The 27,336-nt window shown below is 46.4% G+C and overlaps 2 long non-coding RNA genes and 1 other non-coding gene across 3 annotated transcripts; 2 read left to right on the top strand and 1 right to left on the bottom strand.

Annotated features, from left to right (window-relative positions):
• Positions 1–1,985: 1,985 nt before the first annotated feature.
• LOC137211041 (uncharacterized) lies at positions 1,986–25,826 on the top strand. The gene is made up of 3 exons (XR_010936872.1): positions 1,986–2,044; positions 4,169–4,298; positions 25,553–25,826. It is a non-coding gene; the product is annotated as an uncharacterized lncRNA (long non-coding RNA).
• Positions 5,571–5,642, top strand: TRNAE-UUC (transfer RNA glutamic acid (anticodon UUC)). The gene has a single exon. It is a non-coding gene; the product is annotated as a tRNA-Glu (tRNA).
• LOC137210965 (uncharacterized) lies at positions 14,542–17,064 on the bottom strand. Its single transcript, XR_010936825.1, has 2 exons — positions 16,891–17,064; positions 14,542–14,873 (listed from the first exon to the last, which is right to left on the bottom strand). It is a non-coding gene; the product is annotated as an uncharacterized lncRNA (long non-coding RNA).
• Positions 25,827–27,336: the final 1,510 nt, after the last annotated feature.

The raw sequence follows: 27,336 nt of genomic DNA, 5'->3' as shown, positions 1-27,336 counted from the left end.
AGTAGAGGCAGGTTGATATTAAGAGTTCAGATTCTGGGACAAAATGCCTGCAATTTGAATCCTGCTTCTACTATTTATATGTTGTAAGATTTTTAGCAAAAAACTGAAACCTTCCTGTGTTTCAGTTTTCTAATCAGTAAATGGTAATAATATTAGTACCTATCTCATTGGGTCATTGTGAGAATTGTTAATATATTAAAGTGTTTAGAATTGTATGGCATATAAGTGAATCCTATATGCGATATTAGTTTTTTATACCAAGCACTGTCTTATATACTGGGTGCCATGATGAGCACTGAACTTGACATAGTCCCTGGCCATGGAGCTATTGATGAAAATTGAGACAGATTATCTCCCAGGTATAGAAGAAAATGAGTTTCGAAAGCTCACTCAACTCAGAACTGCTGGTAGGAAATCCAGAAATGAATCACAAATAGTTTTAACCTTCCATACAAGGTCCAACTTGATTTGCACCTAGCACTTAAGTGGCAAAGCAAGCTAACTGAAAGTCTCAGAGGGCCATACTTTCAATATTTGGGCAACTGCCTTGTGGAACAGGAAACTACAATGCTGGGCAAGTTTTCTAGGTGCCAGGCCATGGGGTACCTGGCCTTGCACAAGTCTAGAGTCTGGTCCTCCAGAAAAATGAGGAAAGCTCGTCTCTGCCCCAGGGCTGAGCAGACAGATAGGGGTGAGTATGAATACAGTCTGACAAAGTTCTCCCTGTCTTGTGCCATCAGAGCAGAAGAAGGGAAGGTGTGGGGAGAAAGCAGTGTGTCTGTGAGGGGCGGGGGAGGACACTGGGAGACAGTGAAGTGGTTCCATGTTCTAGGTTGTAGTTGCTCAGAGACTGAAATTGTGGCCCACTGAGACTCTTAGTTGCTTTGCCACTTAGGTGCTGGCTGGAAACCAGGACTATTCCCCTGGGATCGACTGATTGATTGATTACTAAATGAATGAATGAATCAAGTAAGCAACCACTTAAACATTTACTGAGCGTGGCTCATGTGTCAGGAAAGATACCACGCTGTGACGATATTTTTACCTGGCTGAGGAAAGAGTTTCTTCTTGCCAAGAGCTGTGCCAGAAGCTGGGGAGACAACAGAATGAGACCCAAGACTGTGCCAGGTTGACTGCAGCTTACAGTCAACCATGGAGAGGGAAGCAGGGAAATTCATCCAGCCTGATGACTGATGGGATGGGCCCACAGAACAAGCGCCTAACCCAGCTTCGGGAGTTCAAGGGTCCTTGTCCTGAGTCATGGGACGAGAAGGCGATGCTAGGTTCGGGATAGAGGTGAAGGGCAGAGTTATATAACCTAAAAAAGCCCCGAGGAAGCTCTGTTATCCCAGTGGCCTCCTGAGCTCAGATCCAATTTTAGAAATTGAACCTAGTGTTAGGCCATGAAGATTAACACACCCCAACTGGTCAGCAGGGGCAGATGCTGTTACCCAAAAGAGCTTTGAGGTTAACTTTATGCCGTAGGCTGGGTCTGTGTTGGCCAGAGCTCTCCTTGGGAGAGTGGAATTTAATTGGCACTTATTTTCGATGCCCTTATAAAGGGTGACTCCTGGGCCCACTGAAATGGAAACCATTCGTGCTCCTAAATGACTGACAAGCAGGAGACCTGAATTGCACCCACCGCTTTGGCTAATGTAGACGCCCGGCAAGTAAAATGTATTTGGGGCTTTTTTCCAGGATCAAATGTATCAAATGGTGGATGAAATGGGAGAGCTGCCCAGTGAGAGTCAGCCTTAGATGCATGGGAACAGGAATAGCGGTTCCTTGTGTCAACAAGGAGGCTTTGTGTGTGTGTGTATGTGTGTGTGTGTGTGTGTGTCTGTGTGTGTGTGTGTGTGTCTGTGTGTAACTAAAGAAATGCAGCTCACTTACTGGTCTGGCTAAACCTCAAAAATTTGTGTTTTTTCCCTCCTCCCAGGAACATTTTGTTCATGCTGCTGGTTAAGAAGCGGGCAGCTTTCACACAGAAGTACAGCAGGAAGTATTTAAGTTAGATAAAAGGAAGGACTACTTGGCCGAATGAGTGAGTGCAGGACTGGGTTCCCAGGGGGATTATGGAATCTGATTTGTATTCATGGACTTTCCTATTAAATAACTTAAATAATAAAGGTGGCAAGGCATAAGCCTACCTCACCATTTTTTTAAAGGCCTGTGCTTTGGTACTCAGAGGAAATGAACCCATAGGGCTTTATGGGGCTGAGCTGGCCTTGGAGTCAGGGTCAGATGTGGGAAGAAGGGTGGGGAGGGTACAGAGAGAGGTGGAACAAAGGGATCAGGGCAGGAAAGCATGAGGGGCCAGTGGGACAGAGACAGTAGAGTGATTGGAATGTAGTCTCTGAAGAGGGAGCACGGGAGGATAATATTAACAGGCTCTCTGCAGGCTCAGGTTATGTGAGGGCTGGATTATGGAAAGCTGGGAGGGCTTGGCCAGGGAGTTTAGATTTTACTCAACAGGCAATTAGGAGCCTTTTTTTTTTTTTTTTCAGGTTTTTGAGCAGGAAAGGGAAATGATGGAAATTTTGCTTCAGGGATCATGGTCTTTTAGAGGTTGAAGGGAACTTGGAGTCACGTAGTTCAGTGTTTCTCAGACTCTAGTGGCATCAGAATCATTTGGTGGTGGTGGGTGTGCTTGTTAAAATTCAGACCCTGCTCCTAGAAGTCCTCATTCAGAAGCTCCAGGTGGGGCTGGGAATCTGCAGTTAAACAAAGGCACTGGTGATCTTGGTGTCACTGGTGTAAGACCTACACTGGGAGGTCACCGCTGGCCTCCTGGGAGACGCTGTCCAAGGGGTCCAAGCAGGGAGGCCTCGGGGGAACTCACAGAGAGCCACGGAGAAAACGAGTCAGCCCTAAAACACATTCAGGCCCAGAAAGCAGGACGCTGACTTTTTTTGTTGTCTTTTTGGCTGCTTTGGGTCTTCGTTGCTGCGCGTGCGTTTTCTCTAGTTGCGGCGAGTGGGGACTACTCTTCGTTGTGGTGCGCGGGCTTCTCATTGCAGTGGCTTTCCTTGTTGTGGAGCACGGGCTCTCGGAGCACGGGGTCTAGGCGCGCAGGCTTCAGTAGTTGCATCACGCAGGCTCAGTAGTCGCGGCACACCGGCCTAGAGCGCACAGGATTCGGTAGTTGTGGCACGTGGGCTCCGTAGTTCAGGTGTGTGGGCTCTAGGGTGCGCGGGCTTCAGTAGTTGTGGCACACGGGCTTATTTGCTCCACGGCATGTGGGATCTTCCCGGACCAGGGCTTGAACCCGTGTCCCCTGCATTGGCAGGCAGATTCTCAACCACTGTGCCGCCACCCGGGAAGCCCCAGAAAGCTGACTTTGGACAGTACCGATCCAGTAGCAAGTTTTGGTCCCCCTTTCCCTTGCCCTCCCTGCGCTCCAATCTTGGAGGGCCTTGGAGCCTGGAAGGGAGGAAGGCCAAAGAAAGAAGTGAGAAGTGGGTCACACCCTCATTCCTGGACAGCAGACCCTGGCCCCGGGTCTGTTGGTAAATACTGAACCAGCACACCGCTATTCTTTAAGCAGCACACCAGCTCTCTAAGGTAAAAAGCCCTGCCTTGGAGTATCTGCCTATTTCCGTGGTGTAAATACTCTCCAGCACGGCCATCTCAGGCTACCCATGTGATGCCACGGAATGCAGGGTTAGAAAGAGAAGCTAAAATTCGATCTGGTGAGCTGCTAGGAGCCTGACCCAGCTCCCCACCGTTCCTAGCCTGAAGTGATGCCCAAGATGAGTGGTGGGGGAGAACTATCTGTCCAGAATGAAGATTGAGTTGCTGAACGGTATATTGTCCTGGACTGTGCTTTGTTATTTAAAGTGACCATAGAGCTCTGTGTTACCGCTCAAGTTCTCATCCAGTGGCAGGGGAAAAACGGAACCAATTTCAGTTCGGGGATAGTAAGAGACCAAGGAAAGCTGCATTCTGGTTATAGCCTAAGGATGGTGCCTGTCCAATGTATGGGTTACATGGGGAACTTTTATCTTTCAAACTGGGAAGGTACTTTTAAAAGAGAATTATCACGTGGACATACAAAACTGAAAGGTATACGTGAAATCTCCGCCCTCAGATTGAGAAGCACAGATGTAGGACAGTCTGTAGTTGATGAGGTTTGTTTTGGAGAGTTTTCCTTACTGTTCCAAAACAGATGCCCCCCGAAGGAAGGCAGCAGCTGTCTCACTGACTGAAAAACAAACAAGTGAAACTGTTCGAGGATGCAAAGATCGTACAGGAAGGACCCCCCGCCCCCAAAGACGCGCATAAGACCTACCTCACAGGTATACTATTAAGATTAACTGTGCAAACATACTGGCACGTGTCTAACACACAGAGCAGGTTTTCAGTCGGTAGGTTGTGGTTTTCCTTCAGCGACTTCATGAAGTTCCAATGATGCTGGATGATGTCGACTCCCTCTTCGGGAGCTTCATCCGTGTTCATATGTAAGAACCGTTTGTTTCCACTCTTGCTGATGTATGTCACAATGGAAGCCTTAGAGAGCCTCGGTTAGGGGAAGAGCGGGAACCTTCTAAGACCCTTTGGCCGGTGGGGAGAGAGGAGGGAGTAAACGGGAACCAGAACCAGCTTTTAAGCGGGCTCCCACGTGTTCGGCGCTCGCGAAAACAACTTCTGTGTAGTTTAAGTCGCCACGAGGCCACCGGGATCAAAGCTCTCCCACCCCGGCTGCCCGAATAACTGGCCCTTTGTGCTTGCTCATCCACGGGGCCGGTTGTAAGGCAGAAACTGTGCCCGGAGAGATGCTGCTTCCAGCCGAGACCGGGCTGGGAAACCGCGGGGACCTTCCCTCAATCACGCCTGCTGGCAATGAGGGACTTTCTCCGGTTTTTTAAAGTACGTTCACAGACCACCACCGCCTACTTTCAGTGACACGAATCCTGCCTTTTACCGTTCAGTCAACAGAACCTGGACTGTTCCAGGCAGCCCTGCCTCCTGTTTCTTGAGAGGAAAGGGAAAGTTTCTGGGGACTGGACGGGGCCTGCGTACGGCCCCGCACAGTGCGGAGGGGAGAGGGACACACCCCGGGCGCTGGGGACACCCGGGCTTGGCGGCGCAGGGGACGCGGCCCGTGCGTTTCCTCAGGCGTGCGGGTCTGCCCGGCTGCACCGAGGCGGGTCTGCTGCGCTGCGAGCGGCTGCCCCGCGGCTGGTCAGTGGCCGCCAGGGACCCGGCGCCCAGCCCACTCCGGCCTCTGTGGAGCCGCTTTTACGTCCTTCCAAAGGAGTGTCAGTCCTTCGGTGGTCTGCCCATTTCTTGTGAGAAATTATGAATAATGACTCATCAATCTAGAATCTACACCGGTGTATACGTGGTGTCTAAAAATCAGGAGACTGGATGAGGTCATAAAAGACGCGAACGTGGAAGAAAAAGAGATTCGAGCGCCCTCCTCCTAGCGCGGAAGAATAGAGGGCGGGCCGGAAGGCATCTCCGCATGCGCAGAAGCAGGTCTGACAAAGGTTGACGGAAGAGGCGGGGCGGGAGGACGCTGAGGGTAAAGACATAATTTGTCTAGATTTGGGGTGGTTATCGTTGTTTCCCACATGGTCTAGCGGTTAGGATTCCTGGTTTTCACCCAGGCGGCCCGGGTTCGACTCCCGGTGTGGGAACTTCTGACCTTTTTGGACAAAAGAAAAGCAATTCAAACCCCCCTTAACTAGGGGGTGGGGGGACTAGATTAGTGCTTTTAGAAAACGCTGTAACCCCATTTCAGAGCAGCCAGGAGAGAATGAAGCTGGAGGGAAGCAAGGTCTGCCCTCGAGCGGGCGTCGGCACAGAGCCGACGCAAACCCGGTCCACTGGCAGAAGCAGGAGGAAAGGAAATAACTCGGAACAGTGGCAAGTTAGCTTTTGAAATAAGTCTTTAAATCTGAGGAGCAGGGAGCCAGCCTGTCCCGTGCTAAGATATATGTTTCAGCTGGTTTTTCTGCGTAATTTCTCCTTGTACTGTGAATATGGAACTAATGACCAAAAAGTGCTCTTCTGTGAAAGAAAAATAAAAGCCATAGTGTAGGACATTATAGGGCTTTTAAGTTGCCTAAAGCCATTCCTTTGAGAAGGACAGCAAGATTTCCAGAAAAGACATACTATTAAGGGCAGAGTAGTTCAGGGTACAATAGATGGTGTTTGTGATTCAAAGAGCTCACTAAACCAGTTATTGCGGGAGGAAGGGGGGAGGCGGTGAGGGAGGAAAAAAGAAAATTAGGTTATTACAAATATTGAGGAGTGAGGCAATGGCAAAAACAGCACTTTCTTCTCATGCCCTAACATATTTATTTGACACATTCTGTTGAAAAAACTTCAAGAATTCATGATAGGCTCAATAAGCTCTCTAGAGTTAGAAATCTTAGTACTGATGTGTGACGAGACAGTTTCCAACTGTTACCCAAATAAGTGCATCCTCTGCTGTAATCGTTTAGCTTGCTTACCTCTCCAACCATTTGCCATTAGGAAAAGTCTCCAGGCATTTAGAAGCCACACTTCTTTCCCACTGGTGTTGAACGCTTTGAAGCTTCCCCAATTTGTTCCCAGACTGCCTTTAACCCTGAGAAACAGCTGTGAAAAAGACTTGGCATCCACATGACTTCGTTTGAAATTTGCTCTCTTTTTAAAGTCCTTTGGGATTTTAAGGGACACAAAAATGCCATCCTTCATGAGAAAAATACTAGGCTAAATATATGCTTATTCAAAATTCCTAAATAAAGAGCTTGGAGGAGAAATTGATCATCAGCAGGTGATCTGCATTTATTGAATCGAGTAGGACAGAATTGATAAGAAAATAAAAAACATAATAATAAGAAGTAATATTTATTGAGCATGTACTATGAACTAGGATAAATGTTTTACATACCTTTTTCAATTTAATCCTTATTTTGTTATCAGATATTATTATTATGTCTGTATCAGCCAGGGGCCCAGTAGGAAACTGATGACATTCTTAACAGAGTTTAATAAAGGGACTATTTAGAGTTTATTTAGGGTCTAGGAAAACAACAAGGAACAATGCAGTCCTCAGGGTTCTTGGGCCTAAAATGAGTAAGAGGGGGTAGTTGGCTGATGGAGAGGCTGCCACTGAGGGGCTGTGGTTTTGGTTTTTGTTTGTCTTAAAACTTGCTTTCGTATGGCAGGTGAGTTCCATTCACATGAAGGCTGTTAAATCTACTCATCCTATGAATCGTTCATTTCCATAAAATAGATTCGTGGCCTCACGGATTTGACAAAAGCTGCCTTTGGATGCATAGGATAATTAAGAGATGCAGAGCATGGTAGATACTTCTATAGACATGTACTTAACTAAATGAAAAGAGCTTAAGTTTGTGGGGAGATGGTTGCTTGAGTTATATTTGGCATTTTACAGCCTTGTATTTTTGCAGAACATTTCGCAGTAATTTTCATTAATCATCTTCCTAATCAGTCTTCAGATTCACAGAACTATTTGAGCTGCAAATGCCCTCTGCAGTCATTTAATGGAGCTCCTCATTTTACCCAGGAAGCATTGGGCCCAGGATTTTATGCCTCTGATTGCCTAGGACTGGATTTTAGATTGTGTTCTAGATTATTAGATGGTGTTTTAGATTGTCACCCCAAATTGAATCTTTCATGGTGTCCTGGCTGAAACCACTCCCTCCTGCACCACCGGGTGCTGAAAAGATGAATTTTTAAAATTCTGTCATATCTTGATTTTGGTCAGTGTTCACAGTCGTAACAATTTTCCTGTTTGAAGTTTTGAGTTAAAAAAAAATTTTTTTTAATTCCCCATACAGACATTTCTAGAAAGTGATGATCTTTATTTGGGATATTTGAACTAGTCATAGGCTCTCAGTATGCTTTTATTTTTATATATGGTCATAAACTTTGGGGGAGTCTGCATAGATATTGCTTTATGCCCACCCACACGGGTATATAGAGTCACATAGACTTGTACGTATGCTCCCTGAGAGATACATGTTGCATGCAAAAAATTTCCTAAATAATTGCAACATTAACACTTCATATTAATACAGGAAAGGGAAGGCAAATATGAATTGTTTAACTGACCCACGTTATAGAGCTGAACAACTTGGAAAAACACTTAATACTTGGAAAATCACTGGAACAAATAATCAAAAAAATCAATCTGCAAACATGAAGAAGACCACAGCGTACTGGGTAATCATCCCACATAGCTTTGTGAAAAACGAAGCTGATCAGATGAATTTAATTTCCTTTTGTCACAGAGCGACAGGCATGGTGGATGGGGTAGCAGTCAAGAGAATCTATCCTGACTTAAGAAACCTTGGGATTTTGTACTTTGTTGGGTGCTCATGAAGAAAATGTAGGTAAGACTATCGCTGTCTGGCAGGGATGCATTACCGAAGTCTGGGGCTCAGCTTCACGCAGACAGGCAGCTTACCCTCATTCTACGCAGCAATGACCTTGTCCTCCTTCTTAAGTCTCTTCCGCCTGGATTCCTTTTTTTAAAAACGTGTTATTCAGAATCTCTGTGCAAATTACATCATCTCTCTGTTCCTCAGTTTCCTAGACTGTAAAATAGGGGTAATAATTGGACCTACCTTATAAGGTTGTGAAGATTAGATAAGATAATGCATATAAAGTGCTTGGCCCAGTTTGGGGCCAGTGACAATTTGTTGCCATCACCACCATTATCATCATTGTCATCATTATCACGTCTAGTTCCTCTTCCTCTACTTCTAATGACAGTGTTAAATCTGATCATTTCTACCTCTTCAGTGATGCGAGGTACGTTCTTATCTATTTCCCCTGCCACTGTGCCGGGCAGATCATCTGTTCCCTGGACTATTGCAGTAGATACCAAACTGGTTTCTCTGACCCCCATCTCACCCATCTTTTCTATCTCACATCCTACTGCCTGTCACAGCGTGGAGCTGAGCGTGCCGCTCCCCTGCACCTTCAGGGCTTTGGCCTGCCATGTGCTCCCAACTTACCTTTACAACCTGATTCTACCGCTTCCCTCTGTGCACCCCAGGTTTCAGTTAATTTCTCACTTTGCCCTGTATCTGGCCTTTGCTCAATTTTTCCTCTACTGAAATGCTCCTGTGTCCTTTCTCTAAGTATCTGCATCTTATCCATCCTTTAAGGCTTAATTCAAATGTCCAGTCCTTCACAGAGCATCCCTTACCTCTCCTGCTGGGAGACTCCTGTTACCTCTCCTGCTGGGAGACTCCTGATGGGAATATCTTCTGATTCCCCTTAGCATCTTGTATACCTCTCTTCTGATACTAATTCCTCTCTAACTTCAGGTCTTAACTTAGATGTCATTTCCTCCAGAAGTCTCTCCTGCTTCTCTGACAGTGGGGGAGATGCTTTGGTCTGCGTGTTTCTTTCTCACTGCATTTACCACACTTGCGATGGCCCCCCGCTAGAGCGCATGCTCCAAGGCCAGTGCCCTGCATGAAGTAAATACTTAATAAACCTGTGCTGAGGGAATGTGTGAGCCAGACAAGGACTGTATCGTCTCAAGGAACATCTTAGGTTCCAAGTTACAGAAAGCCACTGGAACTAGTTCAGGCCGGAGGGAGAATGATTGGCTTATATAACCAAACTGTGGAAAGTGGAGTGATGTGGCTGGCCTCAGGGACAACCAGAACCAGTGTCCGTCTCTCTGTCTCTCCGGGTGTCAGATTTATTCTCATCTATTATGGACCAGCTGTTTCCACATGGCAGGGATCTGAGCACAACCGGCTCCATACTTATTTCTCACAGCTCCTTCAACTAAGAGGGAAGGTCTTTCTTTTCTTAGTTTTTGTTGGAAAGTGCTGGGGAGGAAGGTGGCCTTGCCTGGGCCCTGTACCCTCTTGAGGGTCAATGCACGTGGGGTATTGTGATTGGCAGCCCTCATTAGAACCGCATGGTGGGGAGGAAGGAGGAACAGGCATTAAAATTAAGCCAGAGAAATTAAATAGTGGTGATGGTTGCATAACTTTGTGAGTATACTAAGACCCCCGAATGTAAAAGCCTGGATTTTATGGTATATGAATTATCTCAATTAAAAAAAAAAGAAAAAAATTAAGCCAGAGATAAAATCTTGCTGGCAAAATAAGCATTTTTTTTTTTTTGCAGTACGCGGGCCTCTCACTGTTGTGACCTCTCCTGTTGCAGAGCACAGGCTCCGGGTACGCAGGCTCAGCGGCCATGGCTCACGGGCCCAGCCGCTTCGCGGCATGTGGGATCTTCCCAGACCGGGTCACGAACCCGTGTCCTCTGCATCGGCAGGCGGACTCTCACCCACTGCACCACCAGGGAAGCCCGAAGTAAGTATTTTTATATTCCTTTTATTTGAGCTACTCATTCAGCAAACATTTATAGGCACCGATTATGGGCCAGCACCCATCTAGATTTACATTTTAGTTGGGGAATCTTCCACATACACAAAAATACATGAATAAGGTAAGAAGTCTGGACTTCATTCTAAATGTTATGGGAAAGCTCTGGAGGTTTAAGCATAGAGAGGGTTCCACCGCCAGGATGAGACTCCCTGGATTCGAGGGGCTTTGAGTATCTTCTGGCCAGTTTCTCTGTTTGTGGTCAGCGTGAACCACACTTTTATGGGAAGATGAGAATGTTGAACAGGTCTTTGAAATGGCTTCCATAACCTCATTTTCAGAATTTGGCAACTTTGTCATAAAAAAGTTTCCTTGTGGACCAACCTAGATCACATCACACTTTGTTTTCAGCCTATTGGCCTGGAGTTAGCCAAACTGCAAAGTTTGGAGGCACAGCCCTCAAGACTGCCCTCACTTTGGACACCGTCCTCAAGTTTGGGGCATTGCCAAAACCACCCCCATGTTTGATGATGTGCTGGAAGGACCCACAAAACTCAGTGAAAGCTGTAGTGCTCACAGTTACGGTTTATTATGGGGAAAGGATACAGGCTGAAATCAGCCGAAGGGAGAGACACACCGGGCAGAGTCTGGGACAGCTTTCTGTCATCCTCTCCTCTCTCCCCATGGAGTCAGGATGCGTTATCCCACCCCCATCCTGTACTGAGGTGTGACAATAGGCATGGAGTATTGCCAACTAGGGATGCTCACCTGAGTTTTTATTGGGGCTTCATTATGTAGGCATGATTGCTTGCTTGATCACCCACGTGGCTGAGCTCATCCTCTAGGCTGCCTGATAACACGTGACCCAAAGCTCCCATCCTAAGTCACATAGTTGGTCTTTCTGGATACCCTAAAGCTATCAGGTAGGACCAGACCCCGCCCTAAACAAAGACACTCCTTTCAGGTAGGAGTGTCTTTGATAGATTACTTCCCAGAAGCCAAGGGCAAATGCCAGCCCTCTCTTTGGCCAAGGCCAAATTCTTTACTATGAACCTTTTTTTTTTTTCCAGTTTTCTTCTCAATGGAAATGAAGGAGACAGGATTGGTTATGGCCGCAAACTGACAAAACATAGGAAAGTGTTCAGGGCCGCAGCTTATGACGGCTCTGACTTCTCTCCCACCTTTTCTCCAGACTTCCTAAGGGGAAGTTTAAAAAAAGAGGGGCGAGGAGGGGCTATGGGGATTAGCAGTTTTCTCTGAGGCCTACGTATCTTTGGCTGGCCGTCCCACGGCATGCTCTCATCTTAAAATGGAAACAGCAGACCCTAGAGGAGTGTTTGATGCTAGGATCTCTGTCTCATCAGAACCACAGTGAATCTGAGGCGTGTCACCTGCATTAGGATTTCCACAGGGAGCTCAAAAGCAAAATTGCCGAATCGCGTGCAGAAAATGGAGGCCCGTCAGGATTTTGTCTGGATCTTGCAGCGTCTGACAGTGGACCTGGGGAGTTCACCTTGTTATTATCAGGGAACCTGATGCCCCACCCTTGGTGAGTTTTAGCGCTGTAGATCCAACACCTGCAGCAGTCCGATTGCATCGCCTTTGACCCTGACTCCCTTGTGTATAAACCTAGCAAGTCTATTTGCCAAAGGCAGAGAACCCCATCATCTATTTCTTGCCTCTGGGTACCTGTGTTGAGTGCTGTTTTCCATTCTAAGCTCTAATACAGGAGATTGGGGAGGGAGGGGGAGGGTACAGAGGAAGACAGGACATTTTGTAAGCATCGAATATGTTCAGTGAGTCTGCGGGAGCAGTGAACCTGCCAGTTATCAGAAGCTGGAGTAATTTTCCATAACCTGTGCTCGTTAATGTCCTGATCGGGGTTAATGGATTCAAGGGAGGCAGAGAGAGTGCTGCACTAAGGGAAGTAAAGGAGGAATAATCAGAATTTGGCAACAGCTCAGCAGTGGGGTGTGAAGGGAAGGGATGATTTGTTGACAACCCCAAGATGATAAGCATCCCCAGAGAGACAGAGAAGTGGGGCAGAGAGAATGAGATTTGTCTCCTCTGACAACTTTGAGGCACTGCCGGGACATCTAAATGGAGCAAATGAAGAGCGCAGGCAATCCAGGCTGGAATACCTGTGAAAGCACACGTCTCTGGGGCAATTGTCATTTTCAGGCAGATAAGAGGGTTTCTAACTGAACGGTGCCTGGCTCTTGCAATCAGTGGTGTGGTCGAGAGAGAGTGTGTGCTTGGGAAGATGTGAGAGATTCTGTCGCGTATTGAGCCTGTAGTGACAGACACACGCTTTTGTACATATACCTCTAGCCCTGCAGTGACACATCTCAAGAGCACCGGATGTGCACTGCGCAGCTCCGAGGGCCTCCAGTTCCATTGCAGTCATCGTAGATTTTGATAATTTTCTGGCAGATGGCAGAAAATTATCTGCCATCTTGTAAAGGGTCTTGAGAAAGGAGTGACTTTTTCCAATTTGAGCAAAGATACTATATAAGCTTTCAGGGGCCCTGGGGTGCTTGTTAGTCTTTTTAAAATTATTATTATTAATAAGTCTTGGTTAATAAAGCCCGCAAAATTTCTAGTCCCTGCTGATCTTGTTACATGATGTGAAGAATCACTCGAAGACCCTGAGCTACTAATTATTTTATTTTATAAATTGAGCACTTTAATGTTGGCACATTGTTTCTTGTATATGTTTTGTGTGTGATTGTGGGACACACTGGAGAGCTGGGGTGGTACGAATTTCACGGAAAACGGTTTCGCATGTAATACACATCAAGAACCGTAAGCATGTTTCTTCCTTTTATCTAGTTATTATACTTTCAGAAATCTACAACAAGGGAAGAATCAGAGAAGAGCAAAGATATAGATTGATGAACAAGGATGCTTTTATCCTTACAGTGTCATCTATCGTTAAAAAATACTTGAAATGATAAAAAGGTCCTGTAATAGGAGAATGAATGAACAAATGGTACATCCATATGGCGGAATATTGTAGAGTCGATTATTTAGAGCCAAGATTATCTAATGACACAGAAAAAAGCAGAATCCCAAACTCTATGTATAGTTTGAGTCCAACTTTGTATAGAAGACAATACACACATACCTAAAAACAGGAAGGAAATATACCAAAAAGTTAACAGTGGCTATTTCTGGGTGGTGCAGTTACATTTAATCTTTTTCCTTGTACTTATTTCAAGTTTCCAAATTATTTTTGACATGAGTATAGCCAGGAACTCCCCCACCCCAAGTCAATCCATGTAGCTTGGGAGTTTAGGTTGAGTGCTATGAGATGCGCTATAGTGTGCTCTCAGCTACCCCCAGCACAAGGGCATTTCAGAGCCATCCAACCTCTTGTGAGCCTCTATGTGGTGCTCTCACCCTGTAGACATGGGCTCTGGGCTGACCCCTGCAGTGGGCAGGGTTGACACTGAAGGGACAAGGCTCCAGGCCCACTAACCTCCCATTCATGCCCTCATCCAGGGTGATGTGGCTGGTCCATCTTCTCATCGGAAAACAAAACCTGGATGCCCTGGGTCTTGCACAGGAAATGCCATTTTAGCCGTAAGTGACATTTCTTTTAGTGAACCAAAAGTGTCTGTGAACCGTTCACTGAAAGCTCTTCTCTAGCATTTAAAGACTTTTTAAGCGCACAACCTAGGTCCCATTAGTCTTCTCCATCTGGTAACTTCCCTCTTGTCAGAGTGCTTCCTTTCCTTATTGCTGTTTTGCAAATGAAAATCAGAGTGGCTTTAAAAAATTTTTTTTTTAGTTGGAGTTGTTTTTTTTTTTTTTTTTTTTTTTTTTAGTTGGAGTTTTGATCTGCTGGGTGTGGAAATCCCTGATAGATTTCTCACAGTGAGATTCTATAGCAAGAATCACAATAATTTGAATTCTTATTTGAGGATTAGCAGAAACAGCAGGTACTTTAACAAGCTGGGAAGAGGCCAGTGTCAGATATGACAAATAAAATAGTAAAAAGAGAAAATAAAATTCATTTCTATTAGGCTCAGCAATAATAAAAGCATAGTAATTTGGATATTTAGAGAGAGCTCTCTATCTTTTAAACATGATCTTCTGAAGATGTGGTATAAATATACATAGACATATGTATGTAGAAAGTCATTCTGCTTCCAAGAAAGTTAGACCCCCCGCAAGACTTCATAAATCTCCAGTCTCCAAAGACTTTTTTTAAAAAATAAATTTATTTTATTTATTTTTATTTTTGGCTGCGTTGGGGCTTCGTTGCTGCGCGCGGGCTTTCTCCAGTTGCGGCGAGCGGAGGTTCCTCTTCGTTGCCGTGCACAGACTTCTCATCGCAGTGGCTTCTCTTGTTGCGGAGCACAGGCTCTAGGTGCGCCGGCTTCAGTAGTTGTGGCACACGGGCATATTTGCTCCGTGGCATGTGGGATCTTCCCGGACCAGGGCTCGAACCCGTGTCCCCTGCATTGGCAGGCAGATTCTTAACCACTGCACCACCAGGGAAGCCCTCCAATGACTCTTGTCCTCAGGTTGAGTTCCCCAAAGGGCAGAGACCTGTAGGAAGGGGGACATAGTGTGACTACAGCTCTCGGATAAACAACCATTAAAATTTAAATGTTTTGCAGCTTTTTGTGAGTGTACAATTATTTCAAAATAGAAAGTTAAAAGAAATTAAGTGAGAATGAGAAACATTAGGAGCCTAAGCACTGTAGCTTCATTATAATAACTTTTGCCACCATCCCTAGGAACACGACGTAAAGGTGAAGTTAGATGCTGGTGAGTGGAGGGTAACTGGCTTGGGAGTAGCGGGTACAGGGGATACAGAGAGACTAGAAGAGACAATCTAGGGTTCCCCTGTTCCACCACCGCTACTGGACAGAGGAAGCAGCTGTTGTATTTCTGTGAATATTTTGGGAGGCGGTGTGATGGGGGAGAGAGGCAAGGCTAAAGTTGGTTGTGCGGGGTTTTTTTGTTTTGATTGGGTTGTTTAATTTTAGATGACTAGGTGTAGCTATGCGCCCCTGGCATTGCTGTTGAATTCCAGTGTAGACACCCGAGGTCCTCTGTCCTTTCCTTCACCACCAACTGCTTGCTTGGTCTGCCCAGGGCTGAGTTAGGTCAAACAAGTTCAACAATTTCTGGAGATGTTCTGAGGGATGAAGTGTGCAGCCAATGTAAGATTCTTTTTTAAGGTGGTATCATGGATTCATTCTCCAGCTTCTGCTTAGGCCACAAGCCACTGGTGAATAAAATGATCTCAGTGATCAGATGCAGTGCACATGGGGCAATATTCCTTCACTGGTTCTGTCTGCCCTGGACGCTGAAGCTAGAGCCAACCTTTTCTGGCGAGATTCCCAACTGGCCCCCCCAGTTTTTTTGCCCCAAATTTTAAAAAGCCAGCAGGTCTGGTCAAAGAACCTTGGCTGCTTCCATGAGCCTTTTTGAGCACAAAAACTGATTCCATGCAGTTAGCGGTTGCCCAGCGCACAGCTCTGAATGGAGTCCTTCCCAAATCCTTCCCACTTCGCCTCATAGCCCGAGCTCATGCTCCCTTTCTGGCAAGGACACTGCACAATTCCCTGTATATAGAGAGCTGGCTCCATTTCCTAGCAATTCTATGAGGTTCTCTCTTCTTTGATGGTAAAAATGGAGCAGTCTAAACATCTCCAAAGTACTGGGATCTAAAACAAAAAGCACCAGGGGCACTGGTGACAAGAAACAGAGTCCCCCTTTTCAGCAGAAGCTTTTAGAATAAATCTGGCACCGAAGGTTTGGTCACAGTGATTGCTTCACTTTGGGGCCTGCGAGGACACAAATATTTCGAATTTCTTGTCAAAACTTGACTGACAGCGTAAGCTTTCTTTATTTTGTTATCTGTAATCATATGTAAACAGCTACTAGTTTTATAGAGAAATAAAGCTGGGGGTGAATCAAACAGCCCCGGGGCGAAGCTTCAACTTGACATAGACTTGGAATCGATTTTACTGCCAACGTGTGACGTGGGGCGGGGGGGGGGGAATTCTGTATTTTCTTCAAATCCCAGTTCTTCATCTAAAAACCAATAGCAAATGCAATGCCTATGTGATAAGGTCAATGGAAGAATGACCAAATAAACTAACATAAAGGTGTTCAATAAGCACTACAAAACCCTTCCCCTACCCTCTCTCATCCTACTGCTCTCCATCCCCTTTTCTTGTCTCTAGAGCTGTGACTTTCAAATTGTTTTAACTTTTAAAACATTCAAATAAACATGTATGTAGAAGTCAGGCATAGAAAACAGATAAAACCCCCAGGCTGCTACGAAGGAAGCGCCAGGTTCCTCCTGTCTTTGTCTCCTCGGAAGAAGTTTTCTGCAATTTAAGTGCGTGGGGATGGCCCCTGCAGGGGGGAGCACAGCAAGAGGATTGGATCGCTGGGCCCTGCGATGCTTCTCCCCTTCCACTGCCCCTCCCCCTCCCAGGTCCGGGCACCTGAAATCTTCCCAGGGAGGGCTCCGGTGTGACTGGGGTTGAAATTAATGCATTCGGGGCTGGAGTTCTTTTCCCTTTGGCGGTTTCTCTGATGAACTCACTTTCTGGAAGGAAGGCATGGCTAGCTGCCGGAGGGTTCTTAGCAAGCCAGAGACTTGACTGATTCAGCCGCGGGATGGGAGCTGTGCGAGCTCCTGTTTGGTGTCCGTGTGTCAGAAAGCAGGGGAGGTGCTTGGTGCGCACGATCCTTTACTTGGCTCTGTGTGTTTACCAGATGTGTGTTGGCGCCTGGAAAAGACTGATGGAATTAGCCCTGCTGGTGCAAGAAGTGGGGTTAAAGGGTAAATCACAGAACACTTGGCTGTGACCTGGGAATCCGGGCCCCAGTAGGGCCTGCTACTGCTGCTTGTGCCTCTGCCTCCGGAGGTGAGGTGGCCTCGGCATGAGGCTGGCTTTACAGGGCCTGCAGCTAGGCAGGTCCCCTACCCGCCAAGGGCCATGAAGTTCCAGCGGGTGCCTCTGCACCCTACCCCACGTGACTGGCCCTGGCCCCGCCTCCTTCTCCTGTTGGCTCGCGATTTCCTTTCCTACAGGAACATTCCGGGCCTTGAGAGAAGTGGCACATTCCTCCCTTCTAGGGAGGAGGAACACCCAAGGGCCGCGAAAAGGGCTTCTCTCCCTTTCTGTGGCTCTGATTATAGATTGCTGAGTCTGAAGGGTGAGGACAGCCTGGAGTCGTGCCCTGAGCCGGGAGTCGGAATGTACAGTAGTGCTTTCAAGATCTTAGTCATCAGTAAACAGAGCTATTATGCTCTGGGTCTGATGTGTTCTCTCTTCTGCTGGCGGCCTGTGGTTGCCATGGATATGGCTTTGTCTTTGGAGGCCTATAACCAAGGAGGATTTAAGTAAATCCTCATGGGTCAATATTTCCATAAAAGCAAAAAAAAAAAAAAGAAAAAAGAAAAAAGGCGGGAGGGGAAAGAAAAAAGGAAAACTTTCTTAAAAGACTCTAAGATACCCTTAAACCGTTCTGAAATCATCACCAAAGCAACAATAATACCCTCAGGCTTGCCAGAACCCATGGGGGCACACATTTTTTTAAAAAGTACTCAGAATTACAAAGATGAAGTTCACTTCATGGCTCTGATTGCAGCATGTGAAAATGATGGTATTTCCCAGTTGAGTGTTTTGAACAATATAAAGTTACTTTTTTTTTTTTCTGCTAGTGCTTATTTTTCAGAATGCCTCTTGATTTGCCGTTTCTAAGATGTGTCATATTCCAGCATATAAACGAACCTGTGTTTAAAGCAAACAGTAGTTATTTCCATCTGACACGGGAGATTCGGTGACGTTTGGTGATGACTATGGAAGATGGGTAGATTGAATTAAGGAGGCTTTAAAAAAAAAAGAAAGAAAGAAGAAAGACTGAGTCCTGCACAGTATCCAAAGAGCTCTGGCGTCTTTGTTTGAAAACACATGCACACTCCCGGGATTCCTCATAAGTCACTCGGAAGAAAGCTACTGTCACCTGGAAAAGCAGAGGTCCGGGAGCTGGGGAGTAGCCACAGCCCCGCCACGCTTTGGTTCTTTGCTCCAAGAGCCTCATCCTTTTTAATGGGCTGCCCTTTGTGTGTGTTTCTTTGTGTTTCCAGAAACCACACTGCCTCAGTCAGGGAAGCAAGCTGTGGACTTTGGGCTGAGGACCCCGGCCAAGGTGCCCACAGCTGGGAAAGGGCTGCTGCCGTAGCAGCGTCCTTGCTGCCACCACCGGTGGCTCCTCCCCTCATGGCAACAGCCCAGGGGCTTGTCATCCCTCCTACCTGCTTCCCTGTTTATTGTCATTGGCAGCAAGACACTTGCAATAAAGAAGCTGCATCTGAACTGCAATTACCCAGCTTCCTTTTCCACTGAAGTGGGGCAAAAAGTGATGTTAATTTCCTTTCTGTGTGCTTGAGTTTTCACGTGTTTGTACTTAGACACTGGATCAATCCACAGTCTCCTTGTTTGCCTGCCTCAGGAGTTCTCCCCAATCCTCACCTGTGATGTCACCTGGCAACCGCTGGAACTTCCTGAGTGGAAGATTAGGACCCTCTTGTTCTGACTCCAAGTGCCTGAATGCATAGCCCTTGGTGATGGTTAGGAACAGAGAGGACAGTGACGCTGCTGGTGGGTTGCCACCAGGGTCAGTGGCGGCTTGTCTGGACGAGGAAGGGAAGCTCATGCCTGAGCCGCCTCTGGCGGGTCCTGGGAGGAACGACATGCTCCCAGGCCAGCTTGCCCCCATCCTGCCAAGAACCGCCTGGGAGGCTGTGGTGGTGACCAGCGAACAGAGACCCAGCTCTTCGGTTTGATGAGGCCAGTTGTGGGGTGAGTCTGGGAGCCCTAAGAAAACTCTGGGGTATGAGGAGGAGTCCCTAGATAAGCAGCTGCTAAGTTCTCTGAACCACCATATTAGACCCTCAAGGGATTTTTTTTTTTTTTGCGGTACGCGGGCCTCTCACTGTTGTGGCCTCTCCCATCACGGAGCACAGGCTCCGGACACGCAGGCTCAGCGGCCATGGCTCATGGGCCCAGCCGCTCCGCGGCATGTGGGATCTTCCCGGACCGGGGCACAAACCCGTGTCCCCTGCGTCGGCAGGCAGACTCTCAACCACTGCGCCACCAGGGAAGCCCCCTCAAGGGAATTTTGACCCCTATGCTTCCATACAGTTCCTCCAGGGCCACCACCAAATGGGAGAGATTTCATGGAAAAGCTGAGGCTACACTTGATATCAGGCTGAGAACGATCATTTTGATCCGGACTAAAAGGTTTCTGATTTTCCAAGTTGGTAAGCGAAATAGAGTGATGTCCGAGATTTGGATTTGAGGGTGACTCTGAAAGGACCCAGGGAGGTTATGAAGCTTTAAATGACACCAGTTCCAAAATATCACGAGGAAAAAAAGGAAGAGGCAGCTAAAAGAACCAACATGGTGGTGAGGGAAGGCTGTTAGAGCTTTAATTTTAAATGAACACAAACAAAAGATGGAAGGGGGGGCATGTAATGAAGGGTGTCACAAAAGAATAGCAGGAATCTGTATATTAGTGTCAGGAAAGCCGAAGTCCAGAATATGCTAAGACTTGTGAAACAGCAGCTGACCTGCGAATAATGCTTCATAGTGTGCAAAGCATTTTCATGTAAATGATCACACGGGTCCTCGCAATAATCCTTGGGGGGCGGGGTGGGTAGGAGTTATTATCCTCAGAGTGTGTGGGGACGTCTCAGACGCAAAGCTGGGATTTGCGCCCAGATCATTTGAGGCCAAATGCTGCGTCTTTCCACTACCCCACATCACTCTCTGTTACCCTGTTCAAAAGTGTATATAGAGGAAGATGGGGTGGTGTACCTCAGGCAGGTGATAGAAAGCAAAACCAGCTGGTCCTAAATTTTCTTCAGTGCATCACAAAGCAAAACAGTCTTCAAAGGCTAGAAAAAATTTCTCAAGATGGATGAGACCTCAAGGAGATTTGAGTTGTCCAAGCCTTAGGCCTAGACATTGTAGATGGCTGTTTCCAAAGGGACCTGAATTTCCCCTGCATGGCCCTTACTCCAGAAATTACTTGCTCAGTATCTGTGTTCCCCACTAGACTTAGGTTCTTGAAGGCAGGGACCATGGTCATCTTGTCTATCATGGTATGGCCATTGACTGCCCAGACAATGAGGGAGTGACCATAGCCCTGTGAGCAGTCATTTCTGGGAAATTATGAGAGGTATGCTACAGAGGGAGGCAGAAGTCATCATGGTTTACAAAAATGAGAAAGGTAGATTCTAGAGTCTACTTACCAATTAGCTGACATTAGTCTCGAGGTATTTATATTCATTTCAAAGATAAAACTGAGGCCCAAAGGCATAAAGCAAGTCACGTGAACCCATCTCATTCATCCCAGAGACCTGATCAGAACCTTTGTTTTGGGTCCCTCAAGGCTGAGGTGTGGCTATCCGGTCCACAGTGTGTCATAAATGCAGAGAAACAGGATTTCAAGGCAAGAATCTTCTTCTTTTAGGCTTTAGATCTTACTTTCATGGTGGGTTTTTCCATTAAGTATTTAGTCTTAGAAGAGGAAGTTTTACTTTCTGCTTGTGCTAGAAGGTACATATTTTGGAGAAGTTGGAAGCAGATACATTTAACACCAAGCTTTAGCAAAGCTTTCAATTGTCAATCCCCTCAACATCAGCATAGTTACCACACGTCCAAGCGTAAACACAGGCAGAGTCTTCTCTAAAGGACATTGAGACAGTGAGGGACTGGGTACAATTGAAATAGATGTTCAGAGATTTCTTCAGCTCCTCTCTCCACGGGAAGGACATTGATTAAGGGTGGGCCTCCCATTTCCTCCTTTCCTGACCTCCAGGCCCACTTTCCAACTCCACGTGTGGACTTTGAGAGCTGGAAGGACCCTGAGCTAAACCCACGTCATGTTCTCCTCCTCACTCATGTCACTGTAGTCAGGAAAGGTCTTCTGTCTGCCCCTCAACAAACTTGGCATGTTCCCACCCCCAGGCATTGGCATCTGCTCTTCCCTCTTCCAGAATTCCTCCCCACATCATTATCCCCACGACTGGCTTGGTGTCATTCAAGCCTCAGCTCAATCAGTCTCTTCTGGGAGAGGCCTGCCTGACCCACTCCCCATTGTATTTTCTTTTTTTCCTTTTTTTTTTTTTTTTGCGGTACGCGGGCTTCTCACTGTTGTGGCCTCTCCCGTTGCAGAGCACAGGCTCCGGACGCACAGGCTCAGCGGCCATGGCTCACGGGCCCAGCCGCTCCGCAGTATGTGGGATCTTCCCGGACCAGGGCACGAACCTGTGTCCCTTGCACTGGCAGGCGGACTCTCAACCACTGCGCCACCAGGGAAGCCCCCCCCATTGTATTTTCTTAATAGCACTTTCATCACAATATGAACCTACTTTTCCTTCTCCTTGTCCTAGCTCCCCTTTTCCTCTCTCTCCTTCTCGGTTCCTCCTGTTTTCCTTCCTCATCTACTAAAATGGGAGCTCTCTGATGGATCCTCAGTGTCTAGGATGGCAGCTGAGCAGGTGCTCTATACACATATGTTGCGTGAACAAATTGATTCACTTACCTTCTTTCTTGGCTACTTCCGTTGAGAACACTTTAGGACACTAGGATCATCTATTTTCAACAAATGGTGAAAGGGGGAAGGTCAGTGGAGACCATTGGAAAGCACTTTGATATTGGCAAAGAGTATTCATGTTTCAGGGCTCTCTGATAACCTGAAAACAATCCACAGTGGCAGGCTTAGATCACAAGTTCTGGAGGCATCCTTAAGTCGAAGGAACTGTGCTCTGTCTTTGTGCAGTAAATGAAACCTCCGGGAAAGCTGAGAAAAAGGAATGGGGTGAGTTCCCTCTGGGAATGTAAAAAGCACTGCTGACTGGAGATAAGCCTGCTCAGGGTCTCTCAAAATATCCTTTATTTAGATTGTGTGGCACCACCTGATTGGTGCCCATGGGCGACATCAAGGTTGGAACGAGCTAAGACAAGGCCAGGGATAGGCAGCAGTGGGAGCTTGAGTGGCAGAGAAAAACATGTCCCAGGAGGTACCGGCTCAAATCTAGCATTTCTGCCGATTTTATTGAATGGCGTGGGCGCACCGCCTCTTTACCTCGGTTTGGCAAAATGGGGATGGTATTGCTGACTTTCTTAGTGGGGAAGGTAGGAAAGGTTGAGGCTATCAGGTCATCTTATGGAGCAAGGCCCCAAATAACAGTCAATTAAACAAGATAGAAAGTGTTCTCTCTCATGGAAACTTCTGAGCCTAAGCATGAATGGCCGGCGTGGCAGTGATGGCGTCATTGACCCAATTGCCTTCCATTTTCTTGTTCTGCCATCTTTGGAATACCGCCCTCATCTGCATGGTGGACACTACCTAATCCATATTTAAGCAAGAAAAGAGAGAGAAGGGGAAGGCACTCACCTTTCAAGCTCACACATACCTTCCATTCACATCCCGTTGGCCAGGGCTTTGTCTCATGGCTAAACCTCAGTGCAAAGGAGTCTGGGACATGTGGGCTTTAACCAGGGTGGCAACATCCCAACTAACATTCTACAAACATGAGGAAAAGCAGTATCAGGAGATAGTTAGCATCTCTGCCATAGGTGACTGGAGGAAATGTGGCAAAATGCCTTGTAAGTGCAATGTTCGTTCTCCTTTGCAACTGCCCCAGGGGAGGAGAATCAAATGGGGATCGAGAGGTTCTCTGCCAGGTCTTTGCAGAGCAAGGAACCGCTTGGATTTTGATAAACAAATCAATGGAAATTTATTCCTAGAAAGAGTATGAAGCCCAGTGATAATAAGCAAGGCGTGTTAGTGCCATAGAACAGAACTGGAGCAATTTTGAAATGCTCATGAGAATGTAGTGGCTATCGCGTAATTTGCCTAATCAGTCAGAATACTGCTTCCTGCATCCTCCATCAGCCACTTAGAATTAACTATAAAGCAGGTCCATTGTGGAGGCTACATCTAGAACTACTGGGATGTAAGCTCTATAGGTATTAAATTTGTGGCAGGCACTTATTCATCCAGTGCACAATTACTAGAAGCTTCCCCAAAGCCTCATGCTGTACTATGGGGGTGGGGCAACTCTGCTCTTGAGAATGAGAGAGATTCTCAAGAGTTCAATAACAAAACACCGGCCCATGAGTTCATCCATTAAGTCAACAAATATTTACTGAACACGTATTATGAGTCAGACTCATTGTGAAAGGGCTGGGACATATTGCTGAAAAGCTAGTCCAGGTTCCTGCCCTCAAAGTGCACATCCTAGTGTGAAAAAAAAAAAAGACAGGAAAGAAGTAAGCAAGGCTGTGAATAGGCAGAATACTACGTAGTGATAAATATCATGAAGGAGCCAAACAGAGTGATGACAGAGAAATTGGGCAGTGAATAGGAAGCTCAGCGAGGGCCATTCTGAGGTGACGACATTTAAGCTAAAACCTAAAGAATAAGAAGCCAGTCGTACAACCAGCCAGGTGAAGAGAGGGGGAAAAAGAGCTTGGGGTTTGAGTGGGCCAGCAAGGAGACCAGTGTGGCTGGCATGTACTGAGTGAGGGCAGAGGGACGAAAGATGAGACGGAGAGCAGAGGGCTGGTCCCAGAGAGTTTCTGGAAAGCAGGGGTCATGAACTGGTCCTTGAATGACAGATGAGGTTTGAGTCTGAGCGAGGGGGCAACATTTTCAAAGTAGGGTGAGCTATGAAGGGCTTGAGCCGTGTAAGCGCAGGCTCAAGGTAGTAGGAAAGAAGGGTTCCTATTGGGAGTAGTGAGAGAAGGCTGCAAAGGGAAGCTGGGGTAAGTTCTAGAAGGTCTTAAAGGTCAAGGAGGTTGAATTCTCAAAGATAATGTTCAACCATTTGAGCAGGAACAAAACATGATCAAAATAAGGTTTCGGAAAGATTTTCTTGGTGCTACACCAAGGCTTCTCGATCTTGGTACTGTTGACGTTTGGGGCTGGATCGTGCTTTGTGGTGAAGGGCCTTCCTGGGCATTGTAGGATGTTTAGCGGCGTCCCTGGAGGCCAGTAGAACCCTCCTCCAGGCATGACAACCAAAAAACGTCTCCAGATATTACCGAATGTCCCCTGGGGGGCAAAATTGCTCCTGGTTGAGAACCAATGCTTTAACAAAATTGGTTTAGGTTATTTTTATGTTTTTTTTTTTTAAATCAGATTTTTTGGTCTTGAAGTATCTTGGTTATTGACTTTGTTTCTTTCACTGTAATTGTGTGGACCTAGGAACTGGAAATTTAAGTAGTAGGAAAGCCACCTTAGTTCTAGTTCCTGAATTATATTTGAAAATTTAAGAAAAGCTCACACGATGTTTATACAAATACGTTTTTATTCTAAAATGAGGCTTTGAGAGTCCTAAGGGGTGTGTCTTCCACACCTCACGTTGATATTTTTGCTGTTCTTACAACATGTACCTCTCTTTCCTGATAAGGAGGCACCCTGAAGCAGCCCCTGAATTTGGGACGCGAGAGAGGAAAAGGCCCTTTTCCAAAGAGGAGATGTGTATATTCATCTGAAAAATAAACATTAAGGAGGATTGTTGTGAAATTTGCTTTTCTTGAGGCCCCTAAGTTTAAATTAGCTTTGTGAGAACTCTTTGGGATTAAAAAACATCCCGAATTAAAATACTATATTTTTTCATTGCTTCCCTTCTCCCCTAGATGATATTTGAAAGATATGCAAGAGAATATGAAGAAATCCAGAAATGTTTTAAAAAATATATCTTCCTATGTCTTTAAAATCATGTACTGGGTTGAATAGTGTCCTCCCCAGATTCATGTCCACTTGGAATCTCAGATTTGGAAATAGTCTTCGCAGGTGCGATTAGTTCAGATGAGAGCATACTGGATTAAAGTGGATCCTAACCCCAGTGAACGGTGTCCTTTTTAAAAAAAATTAATTAGTTTATTTATTTTTGGCTGTGTTGGGTCCTCGTTGCTGCACGCGGGCTTTCTTTTAGTCGCAGTGAGCGAGGGCTGCTCTTCGTTGCGGTGTGCGGGTTTCTCATTGCGGCGGCTCCTCTTGTTGCGGAGCACGGGCTCTAGGTGCATGGGCTTCAGTAGTTGTGGCGCATGGACTCAGTAGTTGTGTCTCGTGGGCTCCAGAGCGCAGGCTCAGTAGTTGTGGTGCATGGGCTTAGTTGCTCCGCGGCATGTGGGATCTTCCCGGACCAGGGCTTGAATCTGTGTCATCTGCATTGGCAGGCAGATTCTTAACCACTGTGCCACAAGGGAAGAACCTGAACGGTGTCCTTAAAGGAGAGGAGAGAACACAGAGACACACTGAGAAGAAGGCCACGTGGAGATGGAGGCAGAGATTGGAGTGATGCATCTACAAGACAACACGAAGGATGGCTGGTCCAGAAGCTATGCGGAGGCAGGGAAGTATCCTCCCCAAAAGCTTTGGAAGAGAGTACGTTGATTTTGGACTTCTAGCCTCCAGAACTGTGAGAAAATAAATTTCTGTTGTTTTAAATTATCCAGTTTGTGGCAATTTGTAGTCATCGCAGCCCTAGGAAACTAATTCAAATGGTAATTTTATTATTGCTTTTAGTTTTTTAGTAACACTGGAGCTTGCTAGCTCCTGCCTGGAACTCCTTGTTCTTCAGAACTGGCATCAATCTGCAGCAAAAAGTTGGTCTCTGCCCCGTGCTTTGCCACCACCAGAGTGGCTTCAAACATGACCACTTAAACTTTAGTTCCCACTGCACCCAAAAAACACCGCCAAGAATTCTGTGCACCAAACAGTTTTCCTACTGGAAGCCCACACGTGGAAGCGATGCTTCCTTTGGACCAAATTCCAAGACTAGAGGGCTGGGCGGCGCTCTGCAGCGGTGGGTAATGGCTCCCAGTCTCCTAAATAAAGGTTAGCGACTTCACCAGAGATGTCACAACCTAAATTAAAAGGGAAAGGGGGAGGCTTCTGCTCAGATCCCAGAGGAAAACAGGGGGAGGTGAGTCAATGGATAATGGGTGTGGGAATAGGAGGGAGGACAAAAGAGTGAGGGATGAGGGGAGCAGCAGGGGGAGGGGAGAGAAAGAGCAGCAGGACAGCTGAATCCTTTCAGAGGACAGGGAAATGATTTTAATTTACCATAGGCCAAAACAAAAAAGGAAGATTACACAACATCGTTAATGACAGCGTTTCTGTCACTCACTCTGATGGTAGTAATTACGTCTATTATGCAGATTTGGTGGTTAAGGTGCTGTCCTGCCAGCCTACTCCTGAGGGGATTAATGCGGGAGGTTCAGCATCATCAAAGAGAGACCATGAGGTCTGGAAGCTCTCATTTGTAATCTGACAAATACACAAAGTTTCTTATAAAATCATCTCCTCACATTAACTAAAACAGGTAGCCATTTTCTCTTCCTCTAAGCCATGTCCTTACTATGTCCTGTGTTTATTTTTCTGCTGTTAGAGGAGGCTAGACATTTGCTGGGCTTGTTTTTAGCCAAAACAAAACAAAACAAAACAAAACAACAACAACAAAGGAAAAGAAAAAAGGTTTGCACACACATTTTTAGAGAAGAAGTGACTATATTGCTTGTCTAGAGAGCAACTCAGAAATTCATCTAAATTTTAGGTGAGGGATGGGGGCGGTGGTGTGGAGGTGTTGTGTAAATGATTCCCAGGGCAGCCCGGGAGCAAACACTGCCTGCTGTTGGCACTGGAAACTTACACTTTATTCAAAAACATTTATTTAGCACCTACTGCGTGTCAAGCACTGGTATAGGGGCTTTGGATATATAAATGATTTTTTTAAAGGGGGTCTACTCTTTACTAGAAAGACTGCTGAGTAAATCATTCATTCATTCATTCATCAAACAGTTACCGAGTGTCATCCATGTGCTAGAGACTGTTCTAGCACTTAGGGTACAAGGGTAAACCGAGCCGATGAAGGTCCTGCCTTCTCTGGGTGAGATAGCTGAGGCACGTTTCCAGTGGATGGAGGAGGCATGCATTCAGCCTGGAGTTGCCGAGGAAGCGT

This window comes from Pseudorca crassidens, chromosome 18 (genome assembly GCF_039906515.1).
Source record: "Pseudorca crassidens isolate mPseCra1 chromosome 18, mPseCra1.hap1, whole genome shotgun sequence".
Taxonomy (NCBI): Eukaryota; Metazoa; Chordata; class Mammalia; order Artiodactyla; family Delphinidae; genus Pseudorca; species Pseudorca crassidens.
This window is presented reverse-complemented; position numbering and strand designations above follow the sequence as displayed.